Below are 13,425 nucleotides of genomic sequence, written 5' to 3' on the forward strand. Positions count from 1 at the left end.
TGAATGAATCATTCTCCTCAAGTTCTCTGTAAGCATCTAAACAGGCAAAATTGTTCAACTCCTATTCATCCTTTGAGATTCAATGTCAACTCCTCTGTGGTCCAATCTGACTTCCTTAGACAGAATGTATTTCCCACTTGTCTGTATCATGTTGCCAGTGAGCACACTGTATCATGGTTGTTCACATGCAATACCCCATAGTCAGTGCTGCCTTGCTAGAAGGTGAGGATGGCCTCATTCATCCTGTATTCCAGTGCGTCGCAGTCTCTGACACTAATTAGTTCTCAACAAATACTGACTTGACTATATTAAAGTAGAAGCTTTCTGGGAAGAATGAAAGTTCACTTTGACCAAATGACAATTATAACAAGAAAAATATACATACTAAGTCTACTTTTCCCAGAAAATAATTTAAAAAATAAAATCCCGAAGTTGGGTGCTTGCAACTTGTCTCCCTAAGGAAAACATCTCCCTTTCCCGGAATGTTTATGTTCAAGAAAATCGTCTTTTAGAAACTTGAGAAATCACGTGGGAATTATGTCTTACTAATGCTCTTCCTTTTGTTTTTGTTTTTGTGCTTGTAATTGGGGAAGCAAGTCAAGTTGTTGGAAGGCAAGAAAAACTTGGCACAGGAGCTGCAGGGCTTTAGAATGGGGTGATCTGTTGGGATGGTCACTGTTTCTACCGCATACTGGAGGTTTGTCCTCACTGAACTCAAATTTGGGTAATTTGGGAAAATTTGGGCATACGCAATTGTAAATGGATTGTGTTCTGTAAGCTTCTAAAATTTGAGTTCAAGCTGCATTTTCTGAACTCATTAAGTTCCCTTTCAATTCTGCCCAAAGTTGAATTATATGCGAAAGGGAATTTAACACATATCCGAGAAATTAACTTATCAATGACATGAGCCTTGTATGATAGAAAGCTTGTATGAGAATTAAATAAATAACGGCCTATGGCTCTATGTTTAAATGCTGGCAGGCATTATTCTTGCACCTTGTTTCCTGATTAAGACATGATTTCAAGGCAGTTATTCTCTTTCCAGCTAAGAAAAGCAACAATAGGGAAAGATTGAAAGTACTAATGAAATCTTGGTATAGAAAAGATATTAGAGCTTTTGTAAATTTCTTGTTTGACAAATGAGGCCCAGAGAAGTGAAGAGACTTGTCTGAGGTCACACTGCGACTTTTTCCAAAGCTAGTGCCACAGTTGACTTAGCAATTTTCTGACATTTAGGATAGACCGGATTCTGCGCTTCACCAGAGAAGGCTACGTGAGCACCCTCCAACATCTTTCATTCGGGCCCATGTATAACCAGAGTCCAAAGCAAGGCAAATCACAAGTGAAAAGTGAAAAATGTGGCAGGTCAGGGCCACAGGGTAAAGAATTTGACAAAGTGGACTTCGACTGAACACAGAAACATGTTTTTCACAGATGATCAGTCAGCAAGGTGGAGTGAGGAGAGAGTACAGGCTTTGGACTGGATGGAACCAGTTTTGGATCCTGGCTCTCACCAGTATTAACTCTGCAACTTGGACAAAACACCTAACCTCAGATGCTACCTCATCTGGAGAACAGACAGAGTAATATCTGTCTTGTGGGGGATTGAAAGGACTTTATTCATAACTAAAGTTCAGTGCCTTCTACACACACTTTGATTTTAATCTCATAAAACTTTGCGAGAGTCCGACATTTTAGCGCGGTTGTAGTGTTCGCCGCTGCGCTCCGGGCTTCGCAATGCCGCCCAAGGACGACGAGAAGAAGAAAGACGCCGGAAAGTCGGCCAAGAAAGACAAAGACCCAGTGAACAAATCAGGGGGCAAGGCCAAAAAGAAGAAGAGGTCCAAAGGCAAAGTTCGGGACTAGCTCAATAACTTAGTCTTGTTTGACAAAGCTACCTATGACAAACTCTGTAAGGAAGTTCCCAACTATAAACTTATAACTCCGGCTGTGGTCTCTGAGAGACTGAAGATTCGAGGCTCCCTTGCCAGGGCAGCCCTTCAGGAGCTCCTTAGCAAAGGACTTATCAAACTGGTTTCAAAGCACAGAGCTCAAGTAATTTACACCAGAAATACCAAGGGTGGAGATGCTCCAGCTGCTGGTGAAGACGCATGAATAGGTCCAACCAACTGTACATTTGGAAAAATAAAACTTTATTAAATCAAAAAAAAAAAAAAAAACTTCGCGAGGTAGAATATTCATACCACGATTATCTTACTCGAAAAGACGGAAACCCAGAGAGGTTAAGTAAGTCGTCCAAGGTTACACACGTAGTAAGAGGTGACCAAGGATTTTTATGGAGATTTGTTTGGCTCCAATGCCCATGGCCTTAGCCACTGCAGTATTGCAGGACTGGTAAAAATGTAACACAAGAGGCCAGACGTGGTGGCTCACGCCTGTAATCCCAGCACTTTGGGAGGCCAAGGCGGGCAGATTGCTTAAGGTCAGGAGTTCGAGATCAGCCTGGCCAACATGCCAAAACCCTGTCTCTACTAAAAATACAAAAATTAGCCGGGCATGGTGGTGCGCACCTTAGTTCCAGCTACTTGGGAGGCTGAGGCACAAGAACCGCTTGAACCTGGCAGGCAGAGGTTGCGGTGAGGCGAGATCATACCACTGAACTCCAGCCTGAGTCTCAAAAAACAAAACAAAACAAGCAAACAAAAATGTAAGCCAAGAGCCCAGCATGCTGCCTGACACTCAATAAACAGCACTTGGTTAAAGGAAGCATCAGATTCAGAAAGACAGCCATTTCCTTGCAGCCCAGCCATGAAGAGGGATGGAGTGGCTGGGTTAGATGAGAGGAAATGAATAGCCCTTAAGAGATGGAAAGCCCAGAGAAGCTGAGGCAGACACACAGACACATGAGCAGCGGGCTTCGGCTCACCTGGCAGCACTCCTGTGGGGCCCTCTGATCACCCCCACTCGCCCCAGGTGGGAAAGCAGGTGTCAGACCCATCAGGAGCCACTGTGCTTCTCTTCCCTTCAACAAAACCTCTCATGCTCTCTCTATCTCTTTTTTTTTTTTTTTTTTGAGACAGAGTTTCACTCTTGTTGCCTGGGCTGGAGTGCAATGGTGTGATCTCAGCTAACTACAACCTCTGCCTCCTGGGTTCAAGCGATTCTCCTGCCTCAGCCTCCCAAGTAGCAGGGATTATAGGCATGTGCTACCACACTGGTTAATGTTTGTATTTTTAGTTGAGACAGGGTTTCACCATGTCGACCAGGCTGATCTTGAACTCCTGACCTCAGGTGATCCGTCCGCCTCAGCCTCCCAAAGGCCTGGGATTACAGGCGTGAAACACCATGACTGGCCCACTCAACTTCCTTTTTAGGTCAACACCTGTTCAGTTTTGGCTTTCCCATTGATGGCCATGCCTCAAACGTTAGAAGTAAATGTTCTGACCCTATAATGAACAATTTTTCTACACATGAACAAACATGACTTCTAAGTAAACCACTATGAGGACTCCGAATGCTGAAGTTTCTAGCTGCCAAATTCTTGCCCTAAACAGATCATACATTGCCCCTAAGATGACATAAATTTACTCAGTTATGGGCACTGAACATTAAGAAATATCCTAGAACTGAAATAATCAAAATGTTAACAACCTTCTCCCTGCCAAGTTTTCCAGCCCTCCTCATGAATCGCAGTTGTGATGCACTTTTACAAAGCTGGATGAAATGCCCTGGGCCCTGGCTGGGGATCAGTTGTGTGAGGCTTCCTCAGAGAGCCCAAACACAGTGGGGACAGTGGACACTTGTCCTTCGAGTGGTGTGAAGATCAGGAATAGGGCTGAGGGAGGTTGTTTGTTATGTTTGTGTTTTTTGACCTGCAGATCTCAGATATCCAAACAAGTGTCATTCTCATTTGGAGATGGTGACTGGAGGTGAGTGGGGCAATCTTGGGACTTTTTTGAGTTCTCAAAAAGCATTTGGCAAAACATTTTAAATGGCCTACTTGGCCTGCAACACATACTCCTTGGTATAAATTCACTGCTAGTAATTTTTAAGGTGCAGATTTCATTTCTGAAACAAACTGATTGTTCTTTCAAGTCAAGTTTAGCTGAAAATAGATGGCGAGGCTGGAGAACAGAATTTCAAGTTTAAATGACAGACTATGACCACCTTTAGAGCAGAAATGATACCTCCAGCATTTTGCCCAGAGCTTGGAACAAAGTAAGTGTACAATAACTCTTTTGTTTTCCACAGGGTGGATGAGGTGTGACTTTCAGGTGTTGCTCTTCTATGCTTCACAAAGTCATTACTTAGAAGATGATAGTTGGCCAGATGTTGTGGCTCATGCCTATAATTCCAGCACTTTGGGAGGCCAAGGTGGTGGATCACTTGAGCCCAGGAGTTTGAGGCCAGCCTGGGCAATATGGCAAAACCCTGTCTCTACCAAAAAAAAAAAAAAAGAAGAAGAAAAAATTAGCTGGGCATGTTGGTGCACATCTGAGGTGGAAGGATCACTTAAGCCCAGGAGATGGAAGTTGCAGTGAGGTAATATCATGCCACTGCACTCCAGCCTGGGAAACAGGGTGATACCCTGGCTCAAAAAGAAAAAAAAAAAAGAGCTGGGCGTGGTCATTCACGCCTGTAATCCCAGCACTTTGGGAGGCCGAGGTGGGCTGGTCACAAGGTCAGGAGTTCGACACCAGTCTGGCCAATATGGTGAAACTCCGTCTCTGCTACAAATACAAAAATTAGCTGGGCATGGTGGTGGGCCCCTGTAATCCCAGCTACTTGGGAGGCTGAGGCAGGAGAATCAGTACCCTACTTGAGAGGCAGAGGTTGCAGTGAGTTGAGATCATGCCACTACACTCCAGCCTGGGTAGCGATACCCAAGGAGGACTGAACCATGAGCAAGCCCATTCTGACTTTTATAGATTCCATAATAGGTTAGCACATGGTGTTTTACACAGGGTAGAAATTAAACACATATTTTCACAATTAAAGTTTATAAAGGAAAACAAAAATCCAATCCTGAGTTACAGGGCAACACTTTGGAAAACAGATACTGAGACAACCCTCTTTCTGTCTTATCCAGACACACAGAATCTGATGTAGCAAGGACAGAAATCAGTGCTTTGGAAACATAGAAAGACAGCTGAAAGAAAAAGTTTAGAATGCTGATTGTAATAGAACAGGTAAGTTTATGGAAATAACAGTTTATATTTTGAAGTGGTTTTGGGAGGTTTCTCATCATCGTTGATCTTAGCTGTAGACTTAATGTCTTGATTGCTAACAACATACCATCCTCCAATCCACCTGTCCTCAGCATTTGCATGGTTTACATGATTCTAAAAATGAAGTTATTAAAAGTAGTAAAAGTCAAATGTTGCCTCTACAGTTTAAATTCAGGTTTCCCATCAAAAACCACATTTGGAGGCTCTGGATTTAAATTGGAAACAAATGAAAGATAATTAGGAAGATTCAGGAGAAACTCAAAGAAGCAATTCATAAATGTGTTAAAATAACTGTCATTGTCACTATAGTTGGCTGCTTAGATACACTGAGTAAACCCCATCATGTTGTAAAAGAGACTGTAATTCTCATTTTTCAAATGACTAAACTGAGGCTCAGAGTAGTTGAGTACTTGCTTAGGATCATACAGCTTGTACGTGGTCCAAGCCAGGGCGCGACAACAAGCCCACATCTACCTCCTCCCAGTTCACTGTAATGCCTCCCTTACACATTTTATTTAGAAGCCTGGTGCACATGTTCAAGAATTAAATATACATAAGCAAAGCAGAAAGCTATATTAGTCTATGGTCTTGAAGGATTGGAGTGTCAGGTTTCAGCTCTGCTGAAGAGAACCAAACAGGGCATTGGCCCTTCTGGACCTCAGGGTCCCCCCTTTCTAGACAGAAAACATAGTGACCTACTTTGAAGGACTCTCAGAAGCAAGCATTATAAAGAAGGCTGCAAAGACAAAGCTTTTGGCTAAAAATCAAGGAGGTAATGAACCCATGGAACAAGACAGGTGCCCTCTCTGATCCAAACCTAGAACAAGGGGGAAAAAGACCAAAAGTGCCCGGGTCTCCTGTCCAACTCCAGTCTCCTCCCCCTTATCCCCCACATATACTTTTCATATGTGAAAATTCTCTTTGAAATCACTGGAATTCTATTTGGAGAAGAAATACAAGGGAACAGGAGGTCAAGCTACAGCCACAAGGCTTGGTCAAGTAATTTATGTATCACTAATCCTTTGCTTCTCCTCCTACCTTTATTTAACCAAAAGAAAATGAAAGGAGTAGAAATCTAATTCATTAATCTCTCTTTATAATCAGCCTTATAAAAAGCAGAGATGTGTTGCAGGGAATAGGAAACAGGCTTTGTGAGTCTTAGTGAATTTTAACCTACTATATTCTCCCTCTATCAGAAGCACAGAAGAGTCACGCTAAACTTTCCTCCAACATCAACATCTTAAAATGCTATATTAAAACACACACACACACACACACTTACTGTTCAGGGTTTCAATAAGCGAAGTCCAAAGTCAAGGGAATGATCTCTCTCTTTTATGAAAAACACCATATGGTCTTGGTGGATCAGGAGGCTCACTGGTCTGTTATTAATAACTGGCTTAGAGCTTTATGAAGAAACATGAGGCAGAATGTCACAGGAGGAGGCAAATGGAAAGACATTGACAGGCACAGGTGGAATAAATTATAAAAAGATACACTTATGCCCACACAGGAACTCAAAGAACCCATGAGAAGGAGATCAGTTCCTCTACAATCAATAGACCTTTATGTCAAGTGTTTGAACAGTTAAACAACCAACAAAAATATACTAAATGTCAAAAAACACCATGACTCATTTAAGGTTCTACTATCCTTGGCTCTTCTGAACAATTCTTTTCCATGGACATCTGAATATATTTTAAAATTTATACATAAAATGTACATATTTTGTTTACATGTTGTTTACATTAACTCCTCAATTTTAGAAATATGTCAATAAATAGATTTTGAAATGCACATTATCAACTTTTTAAAGTTGTTTTTACCTGTGAGCATATCAGCCGTCCTCCCTTAGAGATCCCAAAACAATTCCTGGAAATGTATAGGTATATGTTGGGGTTGGAGGCTGGATCTTGAGATTGTATCATACATAAAAAGAAACCTGTAGAATTGATGTGGTCAGAACAGAGGTGCAATTATCACCTGGCTCTGGTTTGCAGTGGCTCTCCTCTTTTGAAAACTTATACTTCAAAACCTTCCAAATTCTGTGCTGCCCCTCCTCCCCCACAAATAATACCAAATTGTTTATACTATTAACAGCATGCCTTTATACCTAATTACATTAAACACGGGCTCTGTCTGAAGTATTAAAAGAAACTGACAATTATGTGGCTGGGAGTGGTGGTTCATGCCTGTAATACCAGCACTTTGGGAGACCAAAGCAGGCAAATGGCTTGAGCTCAAAAGTTCGAGACCAGCCTGGGCAGCATGGTGAAATACAGAAAATTAGCCAGGTGTGGTGGCGCATGCCTATAGTCCCAGCTACTCAGAAGCCTGAGGTAGGAGGTTCACTTGAATCCAGGAGACAGAGGTTGCAGTGAGCCAAGATAATGCCATGACACTCCAGCCTAGGTAACAGAGCAAGACTCTGTCTCAAAATATAAAAAAGAGAACTGACAATTAGAGAAAAGTTATTGAAATGTATAAAGATACATTACTTACCTCTGTATGGAGCAATGCTTGTTAAATTGCTTTTTTTCTTTTTTTTTTTTTTTTAATAGAGACAGGTATTCACTCTATCACCCCGGCTGAAGTACAGTATCATGATCATAGCTCACTGCAGCTTTGAACTCCTGACTTTAAGCAATCTTCCCACCTTGGCCTCTTGAGTAGCTGGAACCACAGGCATGTGCCACTGCACCCAGCTACATTTTTCTTTTTTTCATTTTTTGTAGAGAAGAGGTCTTGCTATGCTCCCAGTCTGGTCTTGCATCCTGGACTCAAGTGATCCTTCTGCCTCCACCTCCCAATGTGATGGAATTACCGCCGTGAGCCACTGCACGCAGCCAATTGCTTCATTCTTAAGATTCCAGCTACTTGTCACCCTGGCTTAGACCTCGTAACTGGTCTTTTGTCAAACTAAACCTTTTTTCAGCTAAATGCTGTGATGGGTGGGGGTGGACACCTCACTACAAACCTCACACAGTGGAGAGTTATTCTACTGACGCAACTGTGAAAAAGAGAAACTAATATGCTAGTGATATCCAGTTTAATAGATGGGAGAGAAGGAGTGGAATCGGTATAGGGCCTTTCTCTTTTTCCATTCTCTGGTCAATTCAAAAATTTTGAGTATCCACTGAATATGTGTATTTTTATTTATAGAACATATGCATGTACTATTGTAAATATGTCATTTACATCATAAAATACAAATACAATTTCTTTTTTTTTTTTAATGTTGTCAGGAGAGAGCTTGAGTACAAATACAATTTCTAAAAGAAGAAATGTAAAAATAAATAGACATTCTAATGTTTTCTTAACACACTTCCAGTGGTCCATCTTTACTGATCCCTGGGGCATGGACACCCCACTCTGTAGCTGACTGATGAGTATTCAGAACACTAGGCCCACTATTAGCTGTTCTGGATTGAACTGCATCCGCTAGAGACATTTTCAAGATCAAATCCTTAGTACCCGTGAATGTGACCCTATTTGGAAACAGGGTCTTGCTGATATAATCAAGAAGAGATCATGCTGGATTCGGGTGGGCCCTAATCCAGTGACCCAAGTCCTTGTAACAAGCAGGAAATAGGGACATAGTCAGACACACAGGGAGACATCATGTAACAAAGGAAACAGATACTGGAGTGATGTGTCCACAAGCCAAGGAATACCAAGGACTGTTGGAAACCACCAGAGAAGCAAGTTAGAGGCAAAGAAAGACCCTCCCCCAGAGCCTTCAGAGGGGCCATGGTCCTGCTGACACCTCGATCTTGGTTTTCTAGTCTCCAGAACCAACACAATAAATTTCTGTTGTTTTAAGCCACCCTGTTGGTGGTAAAATTGAGCTTCGAATACTTTAAAAAGCATTTTTACAAAAAACTAATGCAAATGTTTTAAGAATTCAAATTCATAAAATTTAAGTAACTTTTTTTTTTAAAAAAGGACTACTTTAATATTTGTCTTTTGATAGAAAGAGCTGTCTTCTGAGTTCTCCAAGTTCAGCAAAATGCAGGCATACATTTGTATTCTATTTGGGTTTATTCTTCTGGAACTTAGACACTTTACTGATTGAATAAACTAGCATTATATTTCCTAGATGTTTAAGGTGATGAAAACTGGAGATGTGTGTTTAACTAAATTATTATTCTGACAAACTTTATTTTAACAATAATTATGTTTTGTGGTATGTCAGCTTGAAGACAGTCTCCAGGATCTTCTGATAACTTGAAACTTATGCTAGCTTAAGGTGATTAATGGACAGTTATTAAATACCTACATCATTTCTAATGATATAAAATATTGAAATATTAATCACTAGGCATAATTTTAAGGCTCTATGTATTTTGCCACATTGAGAAGTTGTATTATAAGGACATCTAAGCTATAAAACATTGTAAAGTGTATATTCATAAGCTTTGGTACAAAATTGTAGTGTCTGACAGCTCACAGCTATCTACTTCATAGCTATCTCTGTTAAATAAATAGAAGTTAAAAAGTCATGATTGATATTGTGAATGAGATTCTCTAGGAAAAGTAATTGCAGAGAAGAATAACTTTTATGCAACATACTCAGGATGTGTTTTTGTTAAGGGAAAGGAGCATAGTTTTGTCTTAAAGTAGAATGACTGACTTCCAGAACAATGAAGAATAGGCAGCACAAAACCTAAATGTGTAGAAACCTGTAGAAGGTGCACAGGAAGGGAATTTTATTTGCCATAGTTGAAACTGGCTAAGGTTTAGTGGCTTTATTTATAAGATTTTTCTTAAAAAGAACCTTGATATCAAATATCATGCTAACAAAAATTAAAACTGCTTTTCTCTCTGTTAAATGACAAAATTTTATTGAATTATTTATGTACTTCTTTTTTTTTTTTTTTTTTTTTGTAAAGATGGGGTTTCACCATGTTGGTCAGGCTGGTCTTGAACTCCCGAACTCAGATGATCCGCCTGCCTTGGCCTCCAAAGTGCTTGGATTACAGGCGTGAGCCACCATGCCCGGCCTTTTATTTATTTATTTTTTAAATTTATGTACTTCTTAAGAGGTTGTTAAGACTTTTCTTTACCTTCTGAGGAATCTACCTGAAAGGCAAGGATTCCGTTTTATCAGAATGATTTTCTGTGCTTTATGTTGAGTGTTTTTGATTACTTAAATGAAAAAAGTCTTCTCTTAAAAGAACTAAGGTTCTTTACAATTCTGTTACCGCCTGTGTTTTTTTTTTTTTTTAAAACTTTTCTACTGTCCCTTTGATTTTAAATTCACTGCTTTGTTTTAAATGCCACAGAAACAACCACATTTCCTTGTCAATTGCATTAGTTTTGTAATGAACTCATCAGATCTTTCACTTTTGAAAAATTATCATTAATAAATTAACCACAGTCATTTTCGATCTCTTGGCATCTAGAGATAGTTTTTTTGTTTGTTTTACTTTGATTCTTCCCTGAAAGCACTTGCAAATCAGCTATAGACCAGAGTGCTTTGACCTTAGAAATGACAGTCTCAGAGCCCCACAGAAAAAGACCATGCTGAGTACTCATGGACACAGGCTTATGAGGGTATTGCTTAAATAGGTTGGGGCCCATGCCATTGGACCATCTAGGATTTCTGGCATTCTCATTAAGAAGCTAACAGGCTCATGAGGTTACTAACCCAAGATGGAACAGAGCAAGAATAACCCTGGGCAAAATGAGGAGGAATCATCTGGGTTTTGTTTGGAATGCTGCTAACACTTTAACTTTCTCTTTTCTGGATATGAGGGCTACTTTCTCTTTTACGCTATTATCTAAAAAAATGTAGACTAACAAAAACAAAATATTTAAATTTTCTTCCTGTTCCCTCCAGAATTCGGAAACTTTTTTGAGACAGAGTTTCCCTCTTGTTACCCAGGCTGGAGTGCAATGGCACGATCTCGGCTCACCGCAACCTCCGCCTCCTGGGTTCAGGCAATTCTCCTGCCTCAGCCTCCTGAGTAGCTGGGATTACAGGCACGTACCACCATGCCCAGCTGATTTTTTGTATTTTTAGTAGAGACAGGGTTTCACCATGTTGACCAGGATGGTCTCGATCTCTTGACCTTGTGATCCACCCGCCTCGGCCTCCCAAAGTGCTGGGATTACAGGCGTGAGCCACCGCGCCCAGCCAGAAACTTTTATTGAATATTCTTATTTCCATGGCAATATAGTTATTTGCATAGGTTAAATAAGAATCTGTTCTCCTTATTAAGAGGACATAATTGAAAACATTGCTTATACAACAAAGCTTATTCTGAATAAGGCTTTGTTTAGAATGTCGTATTTGAGAATGAATCAAGATATGGCCAATAAGCCTTAAAGGAACTGAGCCTGACTTTACAGGGTAGGCTTACGGGGTTCTCAGCCTTACAGAGGAATAAGATTCTCTTCCTAGTGGGCCAAGGAAACTGAGACTATTTGAGTGACCTCGAGAAGAGAGGAATTTGCTCAAATCTATGATTAATGTAGGTAAAATCTGATGGTGAATTCTTGGCTTGGCTTGTCTTCTTCACCTCAAGAGGTTTGAGTTTGTTTATTTTTAAAATACTCTCTCAGAAGAATCAAGCCTCAAGAGGTTTTTAAAGGTCCATTTTGAACATCCTTATGAAATCTTCCATGAAGCAAACTTTAAAGGGCCAATATGCTAAATCACCATTCTTGCTGCATATGTTAAAAGAATTAGGTCAAATTTAATGACGTCAGCTTTATTTTTTGACCAAGAATAAAACTTCTTTGAGATTATTTTATTTATTTATCTATTTAATTTTTTTAAGAGCTAGGGTCTGGCTCTGTTGTCAAGGCTGGAGTGTAGTGGTATAATCATAGCTCACTGCAGGCTTGAACTCCTGGGCTCAAGCAATCCTCCTGCCTCAACCTCCCAAGTAGTTAGGACTACAGGAGCATGACACTACGGCTAGCTAATTTTTTTTTTTTTGGAGAGACAGAGTCTTGCTCTGTTGCCCAGGCTGGTTTTCAATTCCTGGCCCCAAGCAATCCTTCTACCTTGGCCACCCAAAGTGCTGGGATTACAGGTGTGAGCCACTGTGTCTGGTCCTTTGAGATTATTTTGGTCAAAGGGGAAAGTGTCTGTGGAGAGAATTTTTGTGTTTCAATGGAAAACTATAGCACATCCTGCTGGGTTACCAGATTCTGGTCCTGTTCATTGTCTTCAAACTAGTTTAAACCTCTTGTAAATTGCAGGTAACTGACAGATATGAAAAACAAGTTTTGTTACTGCCTGTAAATTTTACTAGATCTTGTCATCTTGTACACATTGTCAAACCTTACCAAATTTTAACTCTTCTTTTTCTCTAATGTCTGTCTACAGCCTTCAAATTAACATTTCCAATTTTTATCTTTCCCTCTGTCTTGGCATCACCAAGAACTGAATTCTGACAATCCAGATTAAAATCTGTAAAGCCAGATCCTTACTGAAACTCTAAATTGCCTTGTAGCTGCCCACTTCCTTCAGCACCTAAGGAAGCACTGTGCCTTAAAGCTTGGATGACTTGATATGTATCTTGAAATACTCATCATTGAGGCAGACTATGGAGGGGCCAGTTTCTCCCTGGAAAAGGCACTCGTTGAGCCTCAAAGGAAGGAAGTATAATAAAATGTTCAGGTTACAAATGCCTTTACGTGAGAGGGAACCAAGACCATGGACAACATTGCCAAGAACACTGACATATTAGCTTCGACAAACTCAACGAGCAGTGCTGTATGACCCAGAGCTTTTTGTCCATCGACCTCTTGGAATCTGCTGGACTGGATAGCCTCAGGATCGGACTCCCGGCTCCTTACTTTATTATAACCTTTTATATTAATATTTCGCTTTTTCATTTCACTCATCCCCCCCTTATAGGATGATCAGCAAGACACTGAAACAATTCACCTTTCCTACTACCTCTCAGCAGATGCTTCAGCTGCTTTTACAGGAATAACACAAACAAGGGTCTTCAGGGGATTATTTCTTAGACCCTGCTTCTCCTCACTCAGGAGATTCACCGTCAACAATTTGAGTTGTTCATTGCTAAATAATATTTATTAACCTTGAATCAAGGAGATAATGATAATGTTGAGGGCTTTTTTTAAAAAAAATTTTAATTGTAGTAAAAGACATAATATTAAATTTACTATCAAAAACCTTTTTTTTTTTTTTTTTTTTTTTTTATTAACAACTCCTATTGTTGACGGGGAATCTCCTGAGTGAGGAGAATTCCTCCCT

The 13,425-nt window shown here is 40.3% G+C and overlaps 1 protein-coding gene and 1 pseudogene across 2 annotated transcripts in view; one reads left to right on the top strand and one right to left on the bottom strand.

Moving 5' to 3' along the window:
* MRLN (myoregulin) overlaps positions 1-6,588 on the bottom strand; it is a 17,938-nt gene extending 11,350 nt beyond the window's left edge. Inside the window, exon 1 of the mRNA XM_032252551.1 lies at positions 6,472-6,588. The gene's annotated coding sequence lies outside the window, so the exon portion shown is untranslated. The remainder of the gene's footprint in view (positions 1-6,471) is intronic.
* Positions 1,723-2,180, top strand: LOC116532971 (annotated as a pseudogene). The gene has a single exon (XR_004261022.1). The product of XR_004261022.1 is annotated as a 40S ribosomal protein S25 pseudogene (transcript).
* Positions 6,589-13,425: the final 6,837 nt, after the last annotated feature.

Source organism: Sapajus apella, unplaced genomic scaffold (genome assembly GCF_009761245.1).
Source record: "Sapajus apella isolate SASKATOON/1434 unplaced genomic scaffold, GSC_monkey_1.0 scaffold78, whole genome shotgun sequence".
Classification (NCBI taxonomy): domain Eukaryota; kingdom Metazoa; phylum Chordata; class Mammalia; order Primates; family Cebidae; genus Sapajus; species Sapajus apella.